Source organism: Miscanthus floridulus, chromosome 10, assembly GCF_019320115.1.
Source record: "Miscanthus floridulus cultivar M001 chromosome 10, ASM1932011v1, whole genome shotgun sequence".
NCBI classification, from domain to species: domain Eukaryota; kingdom Viridiplantae; phylum Streptophyta; class Magnoliopsida; order Poales; family Poaceae; genus Miscanthus; species Miscanthus floridulus.
This window is the reverse complement of record NC_089589.1, coordinates 141,112,299-141,137,040: the sequence shown is the minus strand read 5'-3', so window position 1 is coordinate 141,137,040 and position 24,742 is coordinate 141,112,299. Positions and strand designations below refer to the sequence as shown.

At 43.5% G+C, this 24,742-nt stretch overlaps 1 long non-coding RNA gene and 1 pseudogene across 2 annotated transcripts; one reads left to right on the top strand and one right to left on the bottom strand.

Moving 5' to 3' along the window:
* The first annotated feature begins 690 nt into the window (after positions 1-690).
* On the top strand, positions 691-22,555 carry LOC136485896 (uncharacterized). 2 transcript variants are annotated; one of them, XR_010766607.1, is made up of 4 exons: positions 691-925; positions 21,832-22,106; positions 22,191-22,296; positions 22,454-22,555. It is a non-coding gene; the product is annotated as an uncharacterized lncRNA (long non-coding RNA). The 2 variants fall into 2 exon arrangements; XR_010766606.1 differs by having other exon boundaries at positions 21,832-22,296.
* LOC136485895 (receptor kinase-like protein Xa21) lies at positions 20,257-24,057 on the bottom strand (annotated as a pseudogene).
* Positions 24,058-24,742: the final 685 nt, after the last annotated feature.

The window sequence follows — 24,742 nt, the reverse complement described above, 5'->3', positions numbered from 1 at the left end:
GTGGGACCCACATGTCATCCTCCTCCTTTCCTTGTCGTCATTGATGGACTCGGCCATCGAAAGGGCCGCCAATAGAGGAGGGGTCGTGCCACGTGCTCCAGAGAGGAAGAGGGTCGGTGGGGAAGAGCATTGTCGATGCGGGAGGGGGTGCAACGGTGGAGGCTATTGACCCTCGAGTTTGGTGAGGTCTAACACTGGGAGGTCCGTCGTCAGGGAAGTCCACCTGCGCAGGGAAGGTCCGTCGTGTTGGGAAGAAAAGTCGGAGCTTGCGCAACTTGGGTCGCCGCTGCTTGCGCAAGCCCGAGCATCCGGCAAGGTCGAGTGGCGCCGTTGGCTGTCCAAATCCAGCGTCGACGAGGACCGTTGGTGACCAAGGAGGTAGCGGCGGGGGCGGGGCGAACGACGGTCGGCGACAGGATCCGTGGAGGCGTCGGGCGTAGCTACCTATTGGTCCAACAGGAATGGATAGTGAAAAGGGGCCAGTAGGAGTCTACAAGAACTTAGACGCTTGTTGGAACATTTTTTTTTTCTCTATATACTGTCCAAATTAGGGATAGAAGACCTGTTATGTGTCGGTCAAAACTTGGCCCATGTAAGCCAAAAGCCCATACCAAACTGTTTCAAAAAAAAAAAAAAGCCTACACCAAACCCTCATCCGTCAGCTTTTCCGTGCCTCTGGCCTCTGCTATGTGCCGCCAGCTTCTGCTCCGCGCCGCGCCCATGGCCACATGCCCGCGAAGAGCCGCGCCGGCGAGGAGGGCCGACTTCCGGCCGATTTCCTTGGAGCGGAACCCGAGCCCACGCTGGCGAGGAGCGCCACAGGCCAGCGCACCCGAGCCCGTAGGCCTGAGAGGAAGACGCTCGTGGTCCTGACGAATCCCCCGGCTCCCCTGCTCCGTGCCTCCGACTCGCCGCCGGCCCCGAGGTCAGTGGCCTTGAGATTTTCCTTTGCTTTTGAGATTTGAACTGACGATTAGCTAGCTTGCTGTGTTGAATTTGCTTTGGTATGTGAAAACTGTGCAGCTGGCTAGGATTGTAGTGTTGGGTTTCTGAAACTACATGGAGAAGAGAATGCAGCTTAATGGACATGGAAAATTAATTAATTAAGCTACCTTTTTTTGGGGGGGAGAATGTACTCTTGTTGAGAACTCCATGAACTGGAGTGGCTGCTGGCTTCTAAGTAGCATGGGCTGCAGGTGTTTTTGGTCGAACAATACCTCATGATAAGTATTCAGTACTACACAGATTTAAACAATTTTATTTATATATATTTCAGTCTAAAATCCATGTATGGCTTGTAGCACTAGAGAAAGTAGGGGCATATAGAGATAGTGATTTTTTCACATCTTACACCAGCTTGTTATTTTTTTCTAGTAGAATAATGACATGACATGGTTTGTTGCTTGGAGTGGTATTCAGCATTTTAGTCTTGTCAGTGGCCTGCAATTTCTATTTTTATGTTTTTGATGATGGTGTTTATGTTTAATCCTCTTTGTTTGGTGTATGTAATATGGGTTGAGAAAGGTGTTGACTGGTCCATGCCCCATATACCCACACTGTCGAGCGAGGAGAGTGTCTGCTGCTACCTTTCAGTATGAGGGTAAAGACCTGTCGAGCGAGGAGAGTGTACGGGTTCGCATTGCTTCAGGTTTGCACAACGCTGTTTACATGGCCCATTCCCAATAAAACGGTTACTGCTCTGTGTTGTCAGTCGTTATAACTAGAGGTCCAAGCACTAGTTCCACTATACAGATTGAGATTGTCCACTACTTTACCATTTTTTTCAAAGAAAAAGGAGCCCATACCCCACACCTATAGTGAAACAAATTGGAAGTAAAGTCAGATAGATAGTAGGCTATAACCAAGGAAAAGAAAAGAGTCTACAAATATCAACGTTGTAGAATAGTATTTTTTTATGGCCCCCATGTGCATACTAACTTTCATTACATGTTTTGCAAATAGGGTTTTAATGCTAGGATATAGTAGCAATCATATGAATGATTTTGTTATTTATTGGAATTGACATCGTAGTTCAGAGGCTGTTGTTTAGTGAAAATGGCATGGTGTTATTCAGTTATGTGAAATTTTGTTCTGTTCTTCAGATTTCTAAATTTCAGAGAAGGTTGGTCATCTTGCTTTTTTTGCATAATATGTGCTATGAAATGTAAAATGGGAGGCCACGAACACATTATTGAAACACGTGTTATATAGATGCCTAGAATATTCATTTTATTTTATCATCACACTTTGGAGTTATTGCTTGAAAAAAATAGAAGGGCATCTTGCTCTGCAGTATCTAACTAAGACTTTAGTTATATATTATATGGGGATGAAGTGTGTTATATTTTAGCACTGTGGGCTAGCATAAAACCACTAGTTTCATTGTATCAGTGAGTATTTTGACAAATTGTTCAATGGTGAGAATACGGACACAATCTTCCAGTTGGATGACTCTTTTGATGACACCAATAGGCGCTTTGTGCGGAGAATCCAAGAATCTGAGATCAGAGAGGCGTTGAAAATGATGAAAGGAGGTAAGACGATGGGACCGGATGGTATCCCAATCGAGGTGTGGAGATGCCTTAGGGACATAGCTATAGTATGGCTAACCAAGCTGTTTAACCATATTTTTCGATCGAACAAGATGCCTGACGAGTGGAGGAGAAGTATATTGGTACCGATCTACAAGAACAAATGGGATATTCAAAGTTGTACTAATTACCAGGGAATTAAGTTGATGAGCCATACTATGAAGCTATGGGAGAGAGTTATCGAGCATCGCTTGAGAGTAATAACGCGGGTCTCTATGAACTAATTTGGTTTCATTCCCGGAAGGTCAACCATGGAAGCCATTTTCTTAATAAAACAAGTTATGGAGCAGTATAGGGAAAAGAAGAAGGACCTACACATGGTTTTTATTGACTTAGAGAAGACTTAAATACCAAGGAATGTTATGTTGTGGGCTTTGGACAAACATAAAGTCCCAACGAAGTACGTCGGGCTCATTAAGGACATGTACAACAATGTTGTGACTAGTGTTCGAACAAGTGATGGAGACACGGATGACTTCTCGATTATGATAGGACTACATCAAAGGTCAGTTTTGAGCCCTTATCTGTTTGCCTTAGTGATGGATGAGGTCACAAGGGACATACAAGGGGACATCCCTTGGTGTATGCTTTTCGCGGACGATGTAGTGCTAGTTGATGAAAGTCGGACAGGAGTGAATCAGAAACTGTAGTTATGGCGGGAGACTTTGGAGTCCAAAGGTTTTAGACTCAGTAGAACTAAAACTGAGTATATGAGATGTGACTTCGGCACTACTACTCGGGAGGAGGAAGATATTAGTTTGAAAGGTCAAGTAGTGCATAGGAAGGATACATTTCGATATTTAGGATCAATGCTACAGAGAGATGGGGATATTGATGAAGATATTAGTCATAGATTCAAAGCAGGGTGGATGAAGTCGCGCCAAGCATCTGGTGTCATATGTGTAACAGAACCGACCAAATCATAAGAACGTAAGTACAAAAACAATCACCGAAGCGATCAAATTCCTGTACTTAAGCTCCCATAATCCCGGTAGTCCGGAAATCACGAAGGATTTCGACCAACTCTCGACATACAAACCAAGATCGTAGTGATTCAACACAACACATCATCCGTTACAACATTTCATAATAAGCATTCGGATTACATCCATAAGAGTTTAAATAGAATATTACAAACCAAGTTTGAGTGTGCGGAAGCAACATAGTTTAGTACAAAACATCATAGTTTTCAATTACATTGCCAAGTCTGAGTCATGTTCCACAAAAGCATTATCAGATACGAGAAGTAGTAGAGACCGCGCCCAATGGTCTAGTCTTCATCTTCAGCTGGGAGAAGGCAGTACTTGCAGCAACCAAAGTAGAACTGGTCATCTGCAACAGGTGGGAGATAAACCCTGAGTACGAGAAGGTACTCAGCTAGACTTACCCGACAAAACCAGAAATAAAAGACACCAAAGATCATGCAAGGCTTATGAGGTGGGCTAGCTTGACACAGCTGCATAAAAGAGCTTATGATTATAGTAACCAATTTAAACTTAGCATTAAGCTTATCATAATTTATCTGTCCACTAGATTAGCATCTGTACTAGAGCACTCACTTATTAGGAGCAAACAATATTAATCATAGCAGGTATAATAAGGCTATCATCATCATATCATCAATTCTGAACCATTATGTTATTTAGTGTATCTACATTGGAGATAAGCCCGTCAAGTTCTCACTAACCGGGAGAGACGGCGACTCGAATCGAATTACAACTCAGCTGAGGGGGTATTCCTAACTCTCACCCTGGCATACTTAGCAAGGATTTCCGTGGGTCACCTTTGAAACATCTCAGGAATCAAATTCGCGGGTTCGATCAGCGCCAGCACTCTCAGGGATTACCCTTCTGCCAGGACGATCAGGACTTTTAAATCACCTGCCCTTGGACTCACGCCTACGGCTCCCTTCCGAGGCGCACTTTATACTTAACGACTCCTGGCCTGAGGTGAGCTATTCGGCTTCGCGGTCGGTCATCGGACACGGCCAACTAAGAGAAAGGCATGCGTTCAACATGAACATGAAAGGCTCCAAGAATCAGTCCTTAAGCGACACAGACGGAGTCACTGCAAACCGGCAAGCCTCCGTCCGGTCTTCATTTCAAATTAAGACTGGTTCTTTTCCACGATAGCAAATATAGCCAACCGTGCCACATGTATATTCCTATATCTCGCAGGTGACAGGAAATCACCCGACTTCTACCGCGTTTAAGCAGGGCTAAGCACTACACGAGCCTGAGCTACATAGGATTCAGGGTAACAATATCTGGACAAGAATTGGGTAACCAATGCAGCAAGTGTTTGCATCAAACACCTAAACTTAATGCAACAATATATGTAATAATAATACTGTAACTGCATTTCGGAAATTAGGAGGCTTAATATGCTCCGGGGCTTGCATTTCACAAAGTTGCAAGGACGGTGATCCGGGCACTCAACGGCGACCTCTTCTGGCACTTCTCCTGAAGGCTGCTCCTCCTGAATCTCCGGTGTCGGCTGCTGCTGCTCGCTCGGTTCCTCGAATTCCAGTAGGGTCACTCCTTCCGGTATACCTATTGCATGCCGATGCACAAGATAAATATCATGAATGCATAAGGAATGACATGATGCTCAATGATGAATGAATTACAGTAAGTGTTTACCGAAAACATCACTGGACACTCGTTTACCGAGTAGAATAGCTCTATTCAAATCACTTTAAGCATGTATCTAACTTAACTTAAAGAACAAGATCAACTTACCTAACTTCCATAACCTAAGATAAAGATGCTCATCTTCAGTTAAAGGCTTAACACCTAAGAACATTACCACAAACTTAGAATAGTAAAGGGATACATAATTTAACATTTAAAGTTTCATATGCATACCAGTAGTCCCTTAATTCAATCACAACTAAGGTTCTACAATTCCAAATGACTTGCATGAGGACAGTCTGGAAAGCTTATGAAATTTTCTACAAATCAATGGTAAACAGCAAGCATGATTCTTATGTTAACCAAATCAATTTCCAGTAAACCTAGAATCTGTCCAGGAATGACAGGGTTACTAAATTAATTATTTAATGATGATGCAAAAGCATAATTTGATCAAACCAAGTTTACCAACATGTTTTTCATACCCAAGAAACATCAGAAAGTATAGTGCCGATTTCTAAATAAATTATTTAATATCCTTTTCCAATTTATTTAATTAATTAGGTGATTAAAGCAATATATAGTAAAACTGTTCATAAAAATCTACAAAAATTACAGTAGCTATCTCATGCTTCACATAGACTACCATAAAAATTTCATAGCCATTGAGCAAACAGAACTTGCTATATCCAAAATAACAAGTGACATGTCCATTTTTAGCATAATTAGGAAACCCTAATGAAAAGTGTCAAGCAACAGATTTAAATTTTTCCTAGCATCATTCTAGCATAAGAACCTTAATCACCAAATTTTACCTATACTGGATCTATAGAAAAATTATGAAAATTCACACAAGATCCATCCATTGATAAAAAGAAATTCTATAACTCAAAAACTATACATGCACTAGCTCTGAAATTTTAACCAGAGCTTCTACTAAGCAATAATAGATTACCCATAAAATTTCATAATTTTTGGACCATAGAAACTCAAGATAAAATTCAAACAATTTTGCATGCATCTAAAAACACATTTCAAAGTCCTATTTCATTCATCCAAAATTTCTAAAACATGTGCTCATATAATATTTTTATTAAATACTAGACATGACCAGGAACTTAACAAAATTGGAACCATAACATTTGGATCTACCAAACTTGAGTTACACATTTTTGAATCTATACCCAAAACTGTGAAAAACAATTAAACAAAACAAAATGGAAAAACCTACACAGCTACTGGGCCAGCCCAAGGAAACGGTGGCCCGCGAGCAACGCTGGCGTGGCCCAGACAACGGCGCGGCCCACGCTGGGCTCCCGCCTCAGCCGCGGCGACTGACGAGAGGGGCCCGCGCGTCAACGAGACAGACAGGGGAGGAGGAACGGCCGGTGGCGTAGTTCGTCGCCGGTGGCTTCTCCGGCGAAGGCAACGGTGCTACTACGGTCAACTCACTCGTGCGCATCTATTGGTGCCCTCAATCGCTTCTATGGCCGCGGCTACAGGGTTGGCGACGAGCACGGCGAAGCACGGCCATGGCATGTCCGGCTCCGGCGAAGGCTACGGCGCTACGTCTCGAACGTGAGGCTCTACGAGCTTCAGCAGTGCACCTAGGATCTAGCGCGAGGCAGAGGAGGGGATGGGAGGGTCACGGTGGCGGTTGTCCGCGTGGAGCAACAACGCCGGCGAGAACAGCCATGGCGGCGATGGGACGAAGCTGCGATTTTTCCCTTACCACGGCGCAATCGGACCGACGGTGGGGTGGAGAAGGTAGAGGGAAACACGACGAGGCTACTGACGGACTGGGCAACCCGTTTTTGCGGTGGCGAGCGCGCACAACGACGGCGACGCGCGGTCGGTAATGGCGGACGGCTGCTGTGGCTTGGCGCAGCGCGCGGGGAAGGAGAAAGGAAAAGCAAATGGCGCGGCGAGTGCGTTGGGCAGGCGCGCGGGTGCTCTTGTCACGGCCAGCAGCGCCAGGAGGCACGCGGCGCGTGGCAGCATGCTCAGGTGACCGGCGACGCGCGGCACACACGCGTCGGGCGTTTTCTGAAATTGGTCAGTCACTATATCATCCATTCAGACGAAGAAAACCGACTGACAGCGTTATTTCAACGTGTCAACACGGCTAATCTACTGCACCTTTGCAAAAATGGTGTATATGAAAAATGTAGGTCTACCATCTATCTACAATTTCTCTTCAAGGACCATTCCCTAATTCGCCATGGATCAGCAGTTACATGACGCCAAAGTGAGCTTGATGCAACTGAAAATGTAACTACGACTTTGAATATTTTCTAAGTGTGAAATCAGCATGAAATACTGACTTGTAGGCCATGTTTGACCATGTTCCACACATTTTCATGAGTTGGCCATAAAACAACTTTTGTTCCTTGACAAATTAGCTACAACTTTGGTAAAGAGTGCACAGCCATGCAAAGTCTCTAAGTTGGACTTTTGAATCAGTTAAACAGTGACACTCTAAGGGTCAATTCTAGTCAAACCTTCACTTGATGGCATTTTGGTCATTTTGATCTACATGAACAATGTCCCAACAAGTAACCTAAGTGTAGTTAAGGTGTAGTAGACCATGATCAACCACTTTACAAAATTGTTATACCACTTCTAAAGATCACATGTGATAAAGCAATTAAAACAAGCAATTCATTCATATGTTTCAATTCCATATTTCACATGTTTCATGACCTTGTGGTTATTTTATACTTGTCATATTACTACCATGTTGCCATGTTTCAAGGTATGAGAAACTCAGGTTGCATTCACATGTTACACCATTACTATTCACAACACTCAAGTATGAAACATACACAATTGGAAAATGTTGCATATGCATGTTTCAGTAACAAAGGCATGATGAGATAGATGATGCACATGTTTATGAAATGAAATGCAATTAGTAGAAGCCAAACACCTAGGGTGTTACAGCCCTCCCCCCTTAGAAAAAATCTCGTCCCGAGATTTGGAAAGCGTACCAATCAGTATAGAAAGCCGGATAGTTTTCCTTTAAATAATCTTTCCGCTCCCAAGTTGCATCCCGTTCGCTATGATTACTCCAAACTACCTTGTATAACTTAACTACTTGTGTACGAGTCACTGTTTCTTGAGTATCCAGAACTTGCACGGGCTTCTCTTCATAAGAAAGATCAGATTTCAAGTTGACTTTCCTTGTTGCTATTCTTTCCTCGGGAATACGAAGACACTTCTTCAGCTGGGACACATGGAATACCGGGAATATAGCTCCCATCTCACGTGGTAGATCGAGCTTATATGCTACTCTTCCACTTTTCTCGATAATGCGGTAAGGTCCAACATATCGAGGCTCAAGCTTCCTTTTGATTCCAAAATGTTTTACTTCTTTCATAGGGGATACCTTCAGATAAACATGATCACCTACTTCATACTCAATAGGTTTTCTTCTCTTGTCAGCATAGCTCTTTTTCCTAGCCTGTGCGGCAGTCATATTCTTCTGTATAGTTCGAACTTGCTCTTTGGCTTCTTTTACAAAGTCAATACCATAGAATCTTCTTTCCCCGGGTTCTACCCAGTTCAAAGGAGTTCTACACTTGCGGCCATAAAGAGCTTCAAAAGGAGCCATTTTGATACTCTCTTGATAACTGTTGTTATAAGAGAATTCAGCGAGAGGTAACCAGTCCTCCCAAGAGCCTTTGCAAGAGATAAGACAAGCCCTAAGCATGTCTTCAAGAATTTGATTAACACGCTCAGTCTGTCCTGATGTTTGCGGATGATAGGCAGAACTGCGGATTAGATGAGTGCCAAGATTCTGATGTAAGCACTCCCAAAAGCGAGCCATGAATTGCGGTCCTCTATCTGAAACAATGGATTTAGGTACCCCATGGAGACGTACCACTTGTTGAAAATAAATTTCAGCATAATTGTGAGGATGATAGGTAGACTTGATCGGAATAAAGTGAGCAGATTTAGTTAGACGATCTACGATAACCTAGATGGAATCACAACCCTTTTTGGTAGTGGGTAATCCAACAATAAAATCCATGCTAATTTCTTCCCACTTCCAGCCAGGAATAGAGAGTGGCTGCAATAATCCGGGTCTTATGTGAATAGCTTTGACTCTGCAACAGTTATCACACTTTACCACGTAAGCTGCGATTTCTTTCTTCATCTTGGTCCACCAATAATACAGCTTGAGATCTTGATACATTTTACTGCTACCAGGATGGATGGACAATTTAGAAGAATGGGCTTCAGCCATAATTTGATTTCTAAGCTCTTTGTCTTTGGGTACCACAAGCCTATCATTAAACCAGAGAATTCCTTTGTCATCGATCCTAAAGTGCTTGGTCTTTTTCTCTTTCATCTTCCGCTTGATGTGAAACACACCCACATCAGTCTTCTGGAGTTCGATAATTCGACTTCTAAGAGCAATCCACAGTGATATTGTGGAGTACCACAGGATGAAGGAGGTGTGCCAGATGAAAGTCTTCACTAAGGAATTGCAATGGGCCTTTCTGTTTAAGACATCAGCAACCACATTTGCCTTACCAGGATGGTAGTGCACTTGAAGGTTGTAGTCTTTGATTAATTTTAACCATCGTCGTTGACGCATGTTCAACTCGGATTGAGTAAAGATGTACTTGAGGCTTTTATGGTCGGTATAGATGTTGCACACATTACCCAGCAAGTAATGTCCCCAAATCTTCAGGGCATGAACAACTGCGGCTAGCTCTAAGTCATGGGTAGGATAGTTGACTTCATGCTTTCGAAGCTGACGCGAAGCATAAGCAATTACTCGGCCCTCCTGCATAAGAACACACCCCAAACCGGTGCCACATGCGTCACAGTAGACATCAAAAGGCTTCTCGATGTCAGGTTGTGCTAATACAGGACCAGAGGTTAGTAAGGTCCGCAAAGTGTGGAAAGCCTCTTCACACTTCGGAGTCTACACAAACTTCTCATCCTTTTGAAGTAGTCGAGTCATGGGCTTGGCGATTTTTGAGAAATCTGGGATAAAGTGACGATAGTAGCCAGCCAAACCCAAGAAACTTCGGACTTCAGTGACCGTAGTAGGTGCCTTCCACTCAAGGACTTCTTGCACCTTAGTAGGGTCAACCGAAATTCCATCACCAGATAACACATGACCTAGAAAAGGTATCTTGTTCAACCAGAATTCGCACTTGCTGAATTTATCATAAAGCTGGTTGTCACGCAACCGAGTTAAAACAATTCTCAGATGTTCAGCATACACTTCTTCATTCTGAGAATATACAAGGATATCATCAATGAACACGACGACAAACTTGTCCAATTCCGGCATGAATACAGAATTCATCAGGTACATAAAGTGTGCCGGAGCATTGATCAACCCAAAGGACATGACGAGGTATTCGAACAAGCCATAACGAGTAGAGAAAGCTGTCTTTGGTATATCTTCAGGACGAATTTTAATCTGATGGTAGCTAGACCTCAAATCGATCTTGGAGAATACCTTAACTTTAGAGAGCTGATCAAACAGAATATCGATGCGAGGAAGAGAGTATTTGTTCTTGATAGTAACATCATTTAGGGGGCGATAATCCACGCACATGTGCAAAGATTCGTCCTTCTTCTTCACAAAGATGGCCGGACAACCCCAAGGAGAAGAACTAGGCCGAATCAAACATTTCTTCAATAGCTCATTCAACTGACTCTTCAGCTCAGCGAACTCATTGGGCGGCATTCTATAGGGCCTTCGAGAAATAGGAGTCGTACCCGGAATGAGTTCTATCTTGAATTCTACATCACGGTCCGGAGGTAATCTAGGCAAGTCATCAGGGAAGACATCTATAAACTCACAGACAACCGGTAGATCCTCAATGGCTTTGGCTAGGGTAGCATTGGCTGTATTGTGAATAGAGATATCACGAGGTAACTACACTAGAAAACCCTTCTTATCCACAGGATCCCTCAACATTACCACACGGGTTCATGTATCGATCAACACTCCATTCCCGCTCATCCACTTCATTCCTAGGATTACATCGATTCCTACCCCCGGTAGAACTACAAGATCTGTAAGGAACTCTCGATCCCCAATCTCAATCTTTACATCTTTAACTACTTGGTTAATCAGGATATTATTTCCAGCAGCACTAATACAATAACCACCCTTGACAATTGTAATCACATTCATATTATGCTCAGATGCAAAAGTAGAACTCATAAAGGAGTGCGAAGCACCCGAATCAAAGAGCACAACTGCAGGGTGATCATTGACAAGGAACTTACCAGCGGTGACCACTTCACCAGCAGGAATTTCCTCCACAGTCGTGTAGTGAACACGCCCCTGACGGACGTTTCCTTGAGCATTCTTGGGAGGATAGGGACACTTATTAGCTCAATGACCAGGCTGGTTACAGTTCCAGCACGGCCTGTTTGCTGGTGGTGCATTGGAGCTGCCCTGCCCAGAGGTATTCTTTGGCAAGGAAATTGTGTACCCCTTGCGAAAACCAGTTTTAGCTTGATTCTTCTTCTGAGGTGGGCGGTACCGGACATTAGCATTGGGTGGACGGTACTGGGTCTTGGTTACCATTGGAGCCTTAGACTGAGAAGCACCAGCCTCAAAGTTTCTTTTACGGTTCTTGGAAGCAGCATATATCTTGTCATTATTCTCCTGAGTCAGGGTGTCATTGATAAACTCATTGAAGGTGACACACTTGCAGTTGCCCATAGACTTCATTAGTTTTGGGGAAAGTCCCCTCTTGAAGCTAGCTATTCTCTTGGCGTCAGTATCGACGAACTCGGGAGCATACCTCGCCAGGTTGTTGAATGCCTGGAGGTATTCATTAAGACTCTTGTTGCCTTGGGTTAGCTTCATAAACTCGGTATGCTTAATGGCCATGAGACCAGGAGGGATAAAGTGTCCCCTGAAAGCTGCCTGGAACTGGTCCCAAACTATCTCGATGTTAGTAGGGAAGGTGGTCCTGTGATGGGTCCACCAGATGCCTGCGGGGCCTTGGAGCTGGTGTCCTGCATACGAAGCCTTCATTCCTTCAGTTAAATGGAGCAATCCAAACCTTTGCGCTATCGTGCTCAATCATTCATCAGCTTGTAATGGTTCTTCTGCCTCACGAAAGATAGGAGGCTTTGTGTCCATGAAGTCCTTAAAGCTGCTGTACTGGTTCGGCTCGGGTCCCTGGCGGACATGCCGATCCTCACGGTTAGCCATCTGGCGTATAGCCTCAGCTAGCATGCGCTGACTTTCCACGACCGTCTGCATTAGCTCAGCTGGTGTGGGCGGTGGAGGAGGTGGTTGTTCCTCATCTCCCATGCTACGACCGCGACGAAGGTTATAAGTCATCTGCAAAATGTGTAGCCAATGAGTACTGATGATGTGGAAACTTTTGTAGATGAATTGTATAATTATGCCAAACTGAGTTCATTGGAGAGAATACATTTATATAATCAACAGAGGCACAATCATTCATCACAATCACACAACTCATCAAGCGCGTCAATTGACACATAAATGCGATGAATTTAACCAACAATCGAGATCCATAGACCGCAAAGACGAAATTCCTCAAAAGCTCACATACGTGGGGCATAACACGTTCGATAGGTTACATCGAAGCCATAGAGGTTCCAAACTTACATCAAGGGTAACATAGGGTTCGATATTACATCCCAACGATTAACTTGGTACAAAGCTACTTGTTCATGCATGAGGATCAACAAAAGACTAGCTCTAGCGCATTAGCTAAGTAGTAAGCTAAACTACGCATCATCCTCGGAGTCAGTGTCGAAGATCTCTCCTTCATCTTCATCACTAGCAGGCTCTAACTCCTCATCTTCCTCCTCATCAGGTGGGATGTCCTCAGTCCATTGACCTCCATGTCATCATCACCTTCAGCCATTATGACACCAGAACCCATCTCATCCTCATCATCAGGTGGCAGGAGAGGGTGAAGTTGATTGTGTAACAGGTGAACCTCCTCATGGAGATGGTCATTGTACTCTTCAGCAACTGCCACTTGCTGCTCTAACTCCACCTGTCGCGCTCTCAACACATTCTCCTCGTGCCAGGCTTCATTCCGTTGGTTCATCATGTGAATCAACATGCGTTCATAGTTGCGGTGAGCAACTGTCAACCTCTGAACCTCAAGGGTCTCTTGGTCCCTTTCCTGCGTTACTTGCTCCAAATGGTGCTGAGCCGCATTCCTCTCAGCGGTCACCCGAGCTAGCTCTGTCCTCAGCCTTTCCGCCTCAGTAGGCTCAGGACGGGGCTCACGAGGAGCTAAACGGTGACGAGGCGCCCTGCCTCCAGCGGACTTGCAAGCAGTGAGTTACGTGCGCGCCATCTGTAGCAAAAAGTTACAACGTAAGGGGAGAATCATTTAAGGGATACGAAATTTAATTAGTTGGGACAATCATATTTTAAAGGAGGGAGTAATGCAAGAAATGCCATGTATGCTTGAACATGATGCATGCACGATCCGTACATCCTCACAAACCTAGAAATTTTTTTTTAAGGCTAGCGAAATATACGGTGGTATACATACGTTCTCTCGTATACGGTAGCTAGTCGATCTACAACGATACGTTGTTAGTGTACCTACAGAAAATTTCATTTCAGCCCAGTAATTTCCCAAAATGCATAAAAGCAAGCAGTAAACTAAATACTTTCATACATACATCCCCCGATGCATATACTCTAGTATCACAGCTACCCGTCAGAGATACCCATATTTAAGTACTCTCATAGATACATGATCGAACACGTAAGTATGCGAGCAACCACAACTACTCTCCCCTAGACCGACGGTTGGACGGTCATGCTCTCCCAACTCCCACTTACCAGAGCGTAGATGTATTTTGATCCATACATTACCACCCAAGCGGATGGCATCCATACAATAGCACGCCATATGGACGACGAAACAAAAACAAGCAGGAACCCCCAAGTTAGTACTTTAATAAACCACCTAAGAGTCCTTATTTGGGCATAAGGGATATGACCACTGGCAATACTTAGTGTTTAATTTAGGATTTTCACAAATACTTTTGTTTTAAATACACAAATGACATGTTTAGTGTTGAATCTTGCTCTGATGCCAGCTGTAACAGAACCGACCAAATCATAAGAACGTAAGTACAAAAACAATCACCGAAGCGATCAAATTCCTGTACTTAAGCTTCAATAATTCCAGTAGTCCGGAAATCACGAAGGATTTCAACCAACTCTCGACATACAAACCAAGATCGTAGTGATTCAACACAACACATCATCCGTTACAACATTTCATAATAAGCATTCGGATTACATCCATAAGAGTTTAAATAGAATATTACAAACCAAGTTTGAGTGTGCGGAAGCAACATAGTTTAGTACAAAACATCATAGTTTTCAATTACATTGCCAAGTCTGAGTCATGTCCCACAAAAGCATTATCAGATACGAGAAGTAGTAGAGACCGCGCCCAACGATCTAGTCTTCATCCCCAGCTGGGAGAAGGCAGTACTTGCAGCAACCAAAGTAGAACTGGTCATCTGCAATAGGTGGGAGATAAATCCTGAGTACGAGAAGGTACTCAGCTAGACTTACCCGATAAAACCAGAAATAAAAGACACCAAGGATCATGCAAGGCTTATGAGGTGGGCTAGCTTGACACAGTTGCATAAAAGAGCTTATGATTATAGTAACCAATTTAAACTTAGCATCAAGCTTATCATCATTTACCTGTCCACTAGATTAGCACCTGTACTAGAGCACTCACTTATTAGGAGCAAACAATATTAACCATAGCAGGTATAATAAGGTTGTCATCATCATATCATCAATTCTGAACCATTATGTTATTTAGTGTATCTACATTGGAGATAAGCCCGTCAAGTTCTCACTAACCGGGAGAGACGGCGACTCGAATCGAATTACAACTCAGCTGAGGGGGTATTCCTAACTCTCACCCTGGCATACTTAGCAAGGGTAGCCGTGGGTCACCTTTGGAACATCTCAGGAACCAAATTCGCGGATTCGATCAGCGCCAGCACTCTCAGGGATTACTCTTCTGCCAGGACGATCAGGACTTTTAAATCACCTGCCCTTGGACTCACGCCTACGGCTCTCTTCCGAGGCGCACTTTATACTTAACGACTTTCGGCCTGAGGTGAGCTACTCGGCTTCGCGGTCGATCATCGGACACGGCCAACTAAGAGGGAGGCATGCGTTCAACATGAACAGAAAAGGCTCCAAGAATCAGTCCTTAAGCGACACAGACGGAGTCACTACAAACCGGCAAGCCTCCGTCCGGTCTTCATTTTAAATTAAGACTGGTTCTTTTCCACGATAGCAAATATAGCCAACCGTGCCACATGTATATTCCTATATCTCGCAGGTGACAGGAAATCACCCGACTTCTACCGCGTTTAAGCAGGGCTAAGCACTACACGAGCCTGAGCTACATAGGATTCAGGGTAACAATATCTGGACAAGAATTGGGTAACCAATGCAGCAAGTGTTTGCATCAAACACCTAAACTTAATGCAACAATATATGTAATAATAATACTGTAACTGCATTTCGGAAATTAGGAGGCTTAATATGCTCCGGGGCTTGCATTTCACAAAGTTGCAAGGACGGTGATCCGGGCACTCAACGGCGACCTCTTCTGGCACTTCTCCTGAAGGCTGCTCCTCCTGAATCTCCGGTGTCGGCTGCTGCTGCTCGCTCGGTTCCTCGAATTCCAGTAGGGTCACTCCTTCCGGTATACCTATTGCATGCCGATGCACAAGATAAATATCATGAATGCATAAGGAATGACATGATGCTCAATGATGAATGAATTACAGTAAGTGTTTACCGAAAACATCACTGGACACTCGTTTACCGAGTAGAATAGCTCTATTCAAATCACTTTAAGCATGTATCTAACTTAACTTAAAGAACAAGATCAACTTACCTAACTTCCATAACCTAAGATAAAGATGCTCATCTTCAGTTAAAGGCTTAACACCTAAGAACATTACCACAAACTTAGAATAGTAAAGGGATACATAATTTAACATTTAAAGTTTCATATGCATACCAGTAGTCCCTTAATTCAATCACAACTAAGGTTCTACAATTCCAAATGACTTGCATGAGGACAGTCTGGAAAGCTTATGAAATTTTCTACAAATCAATGGTAAACAGCAAGCATGATTCTTATGTTAACCAAATCAATTTCCAGTAAACCTAGAATCTGTCCAGGAATGACAGGGTTACTAAATTAATTATTTAATGATGATGCAAAAGCATAATTTGATCAAACCAAGTTTACCAACATGTTTTTCATACCCAAGAAACATCAGAAAGTATAGTGCCGATTTCTAAATAAATTATTTAATATCCTTTTCCAATTTATTTAATTAATTAGGTGATTAAAGCAATATATAGTAAAACTGTTCATAAAAATCTACAAAAATTACAGTAGCTATCTCATGCTTCACATAGACTACCATAAAAATTTCATAGCCATTGAGCAAACAGAACTTGCTATATCCAAAATAACAAGTGACATGTCCATTTTTAGCATAATTAGGAAACCCTAATGAAAAGTGTCAAGCAACAGATTTCACATTTTTTCTAGCATCATTCTAGCATAAGAACCTTACTCACCAAATTTTACCTATACTGGATCTATAGAAAAATTATGAAAATTCACACAAGATCCATCCATTGATAAAAAGAAATTCTATAACTCAAAAACTATACATGCACTAGCTCTGAAATTTTAACCAGAGCTTCTACTAAGCAATAATAGATTACCCATAAAATTTCATAATTTTTGGACCACAGAAACTCAAGATAAAATTCAAACAATTTTGCATGCATCTAAAAACACATTTCAAAGTCCTATTTCATTCATCCAAAATTTCTAAAACATGTGCTCATATAATATTTTTATTAAATACTAGACATGACCAGGAACTTAACAAAATTGGAACCATAACATTTGGATCTACCAAACTTGAGTTACACATTTTTTAATCTATACCCAAAACTGTGAAAAACAATTAAACAAAACAAAATGGAAAAACCTACACAGCTACTGGGCCAGCCCAAGGAAACGGCGGCCCGCGAGCAACGCTGGCGCGGCCCAGACAACGGCGCGGCCCACGCTGGGCTCCCGCCTCAGCCGCGGCGACTGACGAGAGGGGCCCGCGCGTCAGCGAGACAGACAGGGGAGGAGGAACGGCCGGTGGCGTAGTTCGTCGCCGGTGGCTTCTCCGGCGAAGGCAACGGTGCTACTACGGTCAACTCACTCGTGCGCATCTATTGGTGCCCTCAATCGCTTCTATGGCTGCGGCTACAGGGTTGGCGACGAGCACGGCGAAGCACGGCCATGGCATGTCCGGCTCCGGCGAAGGCTACGGCGCTACGTCTCGAACGTGAGGCTCTACGAGCTTCAGCAGTGCACCTAGGATCTAGCGCGAGGCAGAGGAGGGGATGGGAGGGTCACGGTGGCGGTTGTCCGCGTGGAGCAACAACGCCAGCGAGAACAGCCATGGCGGCGGTGGGACGAAGCTGCGATTTTTCCCTTACCACGGCGCAATCGGACCGACGGTGGGGTGGAGAAGGTAGAGGGAAACACGGCGAGGCTACTGACGGACTGGGCAACCCGTTTTTGCGGTGGCGAGCGCACACGACGACGGCGACGCGCGATCGGTAATGGCGGACGGCTGCTGTGGCTTGGCGCAGCGCGCGGGGAAGGAGAAAAGAAAAGCAAATGGCGCGGCGAGTGCGTTGGTCAGGCGCGCGGGTGCTCTTGTCACGGCCAGCAGCGCCAGGAGGCACGCGGCGCGTGGCAGCATGCTCAGGCGACCGGCGACCGGCGACGCGCGGCACACACGCGTCGGGCGTTTTCTGAAATTGGTCAGTCACTGTAGCATCCATTCAGACGAAGAAAACCGACTGACAGCGTTATTTCAACGTGTCAACACGGCTAATCTACTGCACCTTTGCAAAAATGGTGTATATGAAAAATGTAGGTCTACCATCCATCTACAATTTCTCTTCAAGGACCATTCCCTAATTCGCCATGGATCAGCAGTTACATGAAGCCAAAGTGAGCTTGATGCAACTGAAAATGTAACTACGACTTAGAATATTTTCTAAGTGTGAAATCAGCATGAAATACTGACTTGTAGGCCATGTTTGACCATGTTCCACACATTTTCATGAGTTAGCCATAAAACAACTTTTGTTCCTTGACAAATTAGCTACAACTTTGGTAAAGAGTGCACAGCCATGCAAAGTCTCTAAGTTGGACTTTTGAATCGGTCAAACAGTGACACTCCAAGGGTCAATTATAGTCAAACCTTCACTTGAGGGCATTTTGGTCATTTTGATCTACATGAACAATGTCCCAACAAGTAACCTAAGTGTAGTTAAGGTGTAATAGACCATGATCAACCACTTTACAAAATTGTTATACCACTTCTAAAGATCACATGTGATAAAGCAATTAAAACAAGCAATTCATTCATATGTTTCAATTCCATATTTCACATATTTCATGACCTTGTGGTTATTTTATACTTGTCATATTACTACCATGTTGCCATGTTTCAAGGTATGAGAAACTCAGGTTGCATTCACATGTTACACCATTACTATTCACAACACTCAAGTACGAAACATACACAATTGGAAAATGTTGCATATGCATGTTTCAGTAACAAAGGCATGATGAGATAGATGATGCACATGTTTATGAAATGAAATGCAATTAGTAGAAGCCAAACACCTAGGGTGTTATAATATATGACAAAAGGGTACCATAAAAGCTAAAAGGTAAGTTTTATAGGACGGCGATTATACCTGCTATGTTGTATGGTGTAAAATGTTGGCCTACAAAAAGACGACATGTTCAACAGAAAAGTGTCGTGGAAATGCGTATGTTGCGTTGGATTTGCGGTCATACAAGATGGGATCGAGTTTGGAATGATGATATACGTGATAGATTAGGGATAGCGCCAATTGAAGAAAAGCTTGTCCAACACCGGTTGAGATGGTTTGGACATGTACAACGGAGACCTCCAGAGGCACCGGTGCGTAGTGGAATCCTAAGCCAGGATAGTAACGTGAAGAGAGGCAGAGGAAGACCGAAGTTGACTTGGGTAGAGGCAATAAAAGGAGACTTGAAAGGATGGAATATACCCAAAGACTTAGCATTAGATAGGAGTGCTTGGAAAACAGCTATTCACATGCCTGAACCTTGATTGCTTCTGCTGGGTTTCAACTCTAGCCTACCCCAACTTATTTGGGACTTAAAGGCTTTGTTGTTGTTGTTGTTGTTGTTGTTGTATTGATAGGGCTAGGAATCTGGCTGTTTTATTGATGAACTGGAGGAGGATTACAATGGCTAAACCTAGAAATGGTAGCAGCGATAGAGCTAGTTCACCCTCCCTGGGAGGCTCTGAACAAGATGACTCTATTTCTGCTTGTCTTTCCTAATCAGCCGGCCCTTAGTTATAATCCCTAATGGCCGGCTGAGCACCACAAACTGCTAACCAATCTCCTATTTTTACGCTATAGATCCTAACTTATAGGAACAGCCTCCTAACAGATAACTATGGCCGATATTTAGCCACTAGAGGCTGCTGGCATCTTCTTCTTCCTGCTATACTGCTTTCCAATGAAAGCGTCCACAACACACATTGAGTTCAAGTTTGTTCTAAAAGGGCTCGAATTTTTTTAGGTCATCACACAATTGGGCTATGATGCTTAGGGAGTTTGGGGTAACATTAAAACATGTGGTGATTCTGAACTAAACATGCGGTGGTAGAAGCAGTCATGCGTACTGTTATTTACACTTGGTATTGTTTCCCAGTACCACACTTAGTACTATAGCCAGGGTTGACACTTAGTACGGATCCCAAGTACTGTACCAGTTTTATTTATACTAGGAAAAGTACTAATACTTATTTGTCCCTGGCTACGCATTAATTTGATCAACTGCCTTGTACAAATCTTTTTCCATACGCGAAGTGCAACTGCTACAGAGGTACTATGTGAATTACAGTAACATAGATACACTTCCCAATGAGCACAATGTTGAAAATTCTTCTTTGATGGCCAACATTTCAGCATAAACCTCCTCTGTTCTTGGCCGATCCTTGGGTGACATCTCAGAACATTTTAGACCAAGGTTTGCGAGTTACATGGCACAGTGCTGCATTTCAACCATTTCCTGTCCTCCATCTTCACCTTCATGATATCCAGTGAGATTTGGTTCTAAAATGTTATGGACATTCAGTGGAAGTGATGACTCCACAAAGTTGCGGATGTTTACACCATCCTTAAACATGTCATCAGTTGGTCGCCTTCCTGTAATAATCTCCAGCAGAATAATTCCATAGCTGTAGATGTCACCCTCAACTGAGATTTTGCACCCCACGCCATACTCTGCAATGTTGTGCAAAACTTAATATTAAAGTCCTCCACTTAGCTATTTCAGAAAATTGGTAAAAATATAGATACTATGCCAAAGCATCATTTACAGGACAAATATTGTGTATACATAAGTACAATTCATTCTGATTAAAAAAAAACAAGAGTCAAACATGTGCTCACCTGGTGCAATGTAACCGATAGATCCTCTTGATCCTACAGCGCTCGATGAATTATTGAATCCTGTTCAAAAGTCAACAGAAAGAAACTTTGCAAGACCAAAATCACTGAGAGATGCAACCATTTCATCATTCAAAAGGACATTGCTTGGTTTCAGATCACGCTGTACCAAAGGAGGAGTGCATCGATTATGAAGATAGTCCAATGCAGCAGCAATATCTACAGCTATTGCTATTCGTGTGCCTAAACTCAATGGTCTTTTCGTGTTTTTTGTGTACTCTTTCTGATGGAGCCTGCTTTCTAGGTTACCATTTACCATGTACTCAAGAACGAGTGCTTTGAATTCATTTCCAGTTGGATCAAACGTTGAACAGACACTAATCACTCTTGTAAGATTCCGATGGCGAATGTTTCGCAATGCCTCACATTCAGAAAGGAAGTTACTTGGTCCTCCAAACTGGTCGAGCCTGAATACCTTTATGGCAACTGCACATTCTTCAACCTTGAATTGACCTTTGTACACCAATCCAAATCTTCCGGATCCAACAAGACTGTTAGGAGAGAAACCATCTGTTGCTTAGAATAAATCACCATACGAGAAATTCTTTAGCTCTTTTAATGACTGGTTGGTTAGTTGCTTTCCTTTCCTTCTCTTCTTCAAAATAATGACAGCAACACACGCCATTGTGACTGCAGCTACACTAGCAAGTGAAACCAGAACAGCTAAAATGTAGGCATGCTTCTTTCTTTGGGGTCTTGATGTCAAGCACTGCGGTATTTATAGATCTGGAGACGTTGCACACAACTTATTGTTTCCTTAGATGTACACTTCATTCGGTTTAGCAAAGATGCCGCCTCCAGGGACAGGGCCCTCAAGGTCATTGAAGGATATATTTAGACTCTGTAAAGCGCTAAGTGACTCCAAAAATTCAGGAATTCTACCAGACAGGTTATTCTGTGAAAGATCCATCACAGTGATGCCTTTTAAGTTGATGAAAGAATCTGGGATGCTTCGTTGCAGATTATTTGCTTCTAAGTGGAGTGACTCCAGAAGAAGGCACTGACCAAGTGTGGAGGGGATCTCACCTGATAATCGATTGTTGGAAAGACTAAGTGAATTCAGATTGATCAATCCACCAATCTCAAACGGTATGTCTCCAGTGAGTTTGTTATTGGACAAGTCTAAGCCAACAGAAAGTGTAGATATCGAAAACAATTCCCGTGGAATGCCTCCATACAAGCTATTGGAAGAAAGATTGAGTGTTGTCAGTTGTTTGCAGCCCTCTAAACTAGAAGGTATGGGTCCAGTCAAATTATTTTCCTCGAAAAGAAGTTGAGTAAGCCTCTCTAACTTCCCAATTGATGTTGGGATTTCTTCAGAAAGATGGTTTTTGGATATGGTCAGAATGGACAAGTTTTGGAGGTTTCCAACCATGTCTGGAATTTTCCCTGAAAGAAAATTATTATCTAACTGAATTACTGTGAGGTTCGTGAACTTTCCTATCTCTGATGGTATAGAACCTGTGAATTGGTTTTCTTTTAGAACCATGATCTCTAAGCTTTTTGGGATATTGGTGATATAAGTAGATATTATACCTTGGAGGTTGTTTCTATCTAACCATAAATTCTTTAACTGTGTGCAGTTGACTAGAGAGGACATGAGAGACCAATCTCCAGCTTCAAGCTTATTTGCACCTAGATCTAGGTAACTCAACAAGGTCAGGGATCCCAGTGAAGGAATAACACCTGTGAATGCGTTGCTACAGAGATCTAGATATTGCAAATTTGTGGCATTGGTCAGTGAAGCTGGAATTGGACCTTCAAACCTGCTCCCTTCCAATATCAACTGTGTGATGCTTGTAAGGGTGTTGCCAATACTGGTGGGAAGTGTACCGGCAAGTTGGTTGGCCCCAAGTCCAAGAAAAGTAAGAGAGGAGATGTTATAAAGTCCAGGTGCAACGGTGCCTGACAAGTTGTTATAGCTGAGGTCTAGTGCTTGCAGAGTTTTAAGCTTACCTAAGCTCTCTGGAATCCTTCCTCGTAAACTGTTATGAGAAAGCAGTAACAAAGCAAGGGAAGAAAGATTACCAAGTGAGCTAGGAATCTCTCCAGAGAGATTATTTTCGTGTAAGCTAAGGTAATTCAGAGCCGAGGAAGATGCCTGTGAGAAAGGTGGGACAGACCCGGAAAGAGCATTGTGTGACAGATCTATGTAATGAAGAGACGTGCAGTTGAACAGAGCAGGGGGTATCCCACCAGTAAGGCTATTATTCTGAATATTCACCCATGTCAGGTTTTTGCTCTGCCCAAGAATTTCAGGAATGCTTCCTGTGAGATTATTGCTGGGGAGAAACAGCGTGTAGAGACTGGGAAGCAGACCAAGCTGTGGAGGGATGCTTCCCTGAAGATTGTTGTAGCCAAGAATAACAGTCTGAAGGGATGAGCACTGAGCAAGACTTGGAGGGATCTCACCGTGGAGGGAATTGCTATCATGGTCGATTCGTGTCTGTTGAGTCACTCAGTTTTGCGTGAGCTAGGATAGCCGGTCACCGTGGCGGCCACGACGTCGCCCACGACCTGAGTCGTGCTTTCCGCGTGCACCTTGATGTAATCTGTATAAATATCACCCGATGAGGCAATACAACAGTTGTTGGCTCCTATTCCTATTCTCTACATGGTATCGGCTGCGCGGGTTCCTTCCTGAAACCGCTTCCTCCGCTCGCCGCGATCGTCCTATTCCTATTCTCTACAGTGTCGAGGTGGGAACATGCGGATATTGCCTCAGGTATCTCACCCCGAAGGGAGTTCATGCTGAGGTTGAGGTACCGAAGCTGGGTTAATCGGCCGATGTCAGGAGAAATCAGACCATCAAGCTGGTTGTTGGGCATGTGGATCCTTTCAAGGAAGCTGAGGTTGGCAACGCAAGGGAATATGCTGCCAGCGATGTTCTCGGATTCAAGGTCTAGTGCAATGACTCGAGATGCCTGCTGTGTGCTGCCGCATGTCACCCCATGCCACTTGCCCACTTGCAGAACACAGGGGAGTCGTCTCTCCATGAGGCCAATGCACCTGATGGGTCGAGGAGCTGAGATTTGAGACAGAGGAGAGCACTGGATTCATTCAGTGCTGCGGGTGATGTGTATTGCCACAGGGCAAGGAAGTGGATGGAGATGAAAGCAAGCAGCGGCAGGATGGAAATGCTGTGGATGGCTATGTGAGAGTGAGACATTGTTTCTATGCATATATGGATGGATGCATGTGTAGATCATCCTGCTGCCTTGGGCTAACCGTATATGATGAGGTTATATAGAGCTTCATGCCTATTCACTACTGGATTCAGGTTCTTTGTCGGCAAAGAACACACGGCAAAAAATTGATCGGCAAAACACTATTTGCCGAGTGTCTTTTATCGGGCACTCGGCAAAGAAAAGCGACCGTCACGGCGCCGGTCCCGTTGACGATGACTTTGCCGAGTGCCAACCCTACGGGCACTCGGCAAAGATTTTTTTTTAATTTCTTTGCCGAGTGCCAACCCTTCGGGCACTCGACAAAGAGTTTTTATTTTTTTTTACAAAATTTCTTTGTCGAGTGCCGATCTTCAGGCACTCGGCAAAGATTTTTAATTTTTTTAAAAAAATATCTTTGCCGAGTGCCCTCTGTACGGCACTCGACAAAGATTTTTTTTAAAAAATTTCTTTATCGAGTGCCTACGGCACTCGGCAAAGATTTTTATTTTTTTTTAATTTCTTTGCCGAGTGCCCTCTGTACGGCACTCGGCAAATATTTTTATTTTTATTTTTTAAATTTCTTTGCCGAGTGCCCTCTGTACGGCACTCAGCAACGATTTTTATTTTTTTTAATTTCTTTGTCGAGTGCCATCTGTCCGGCACTCGGCAAAGTTTAAATTTTTTTTAAAAAAAATCTTTGCCGAG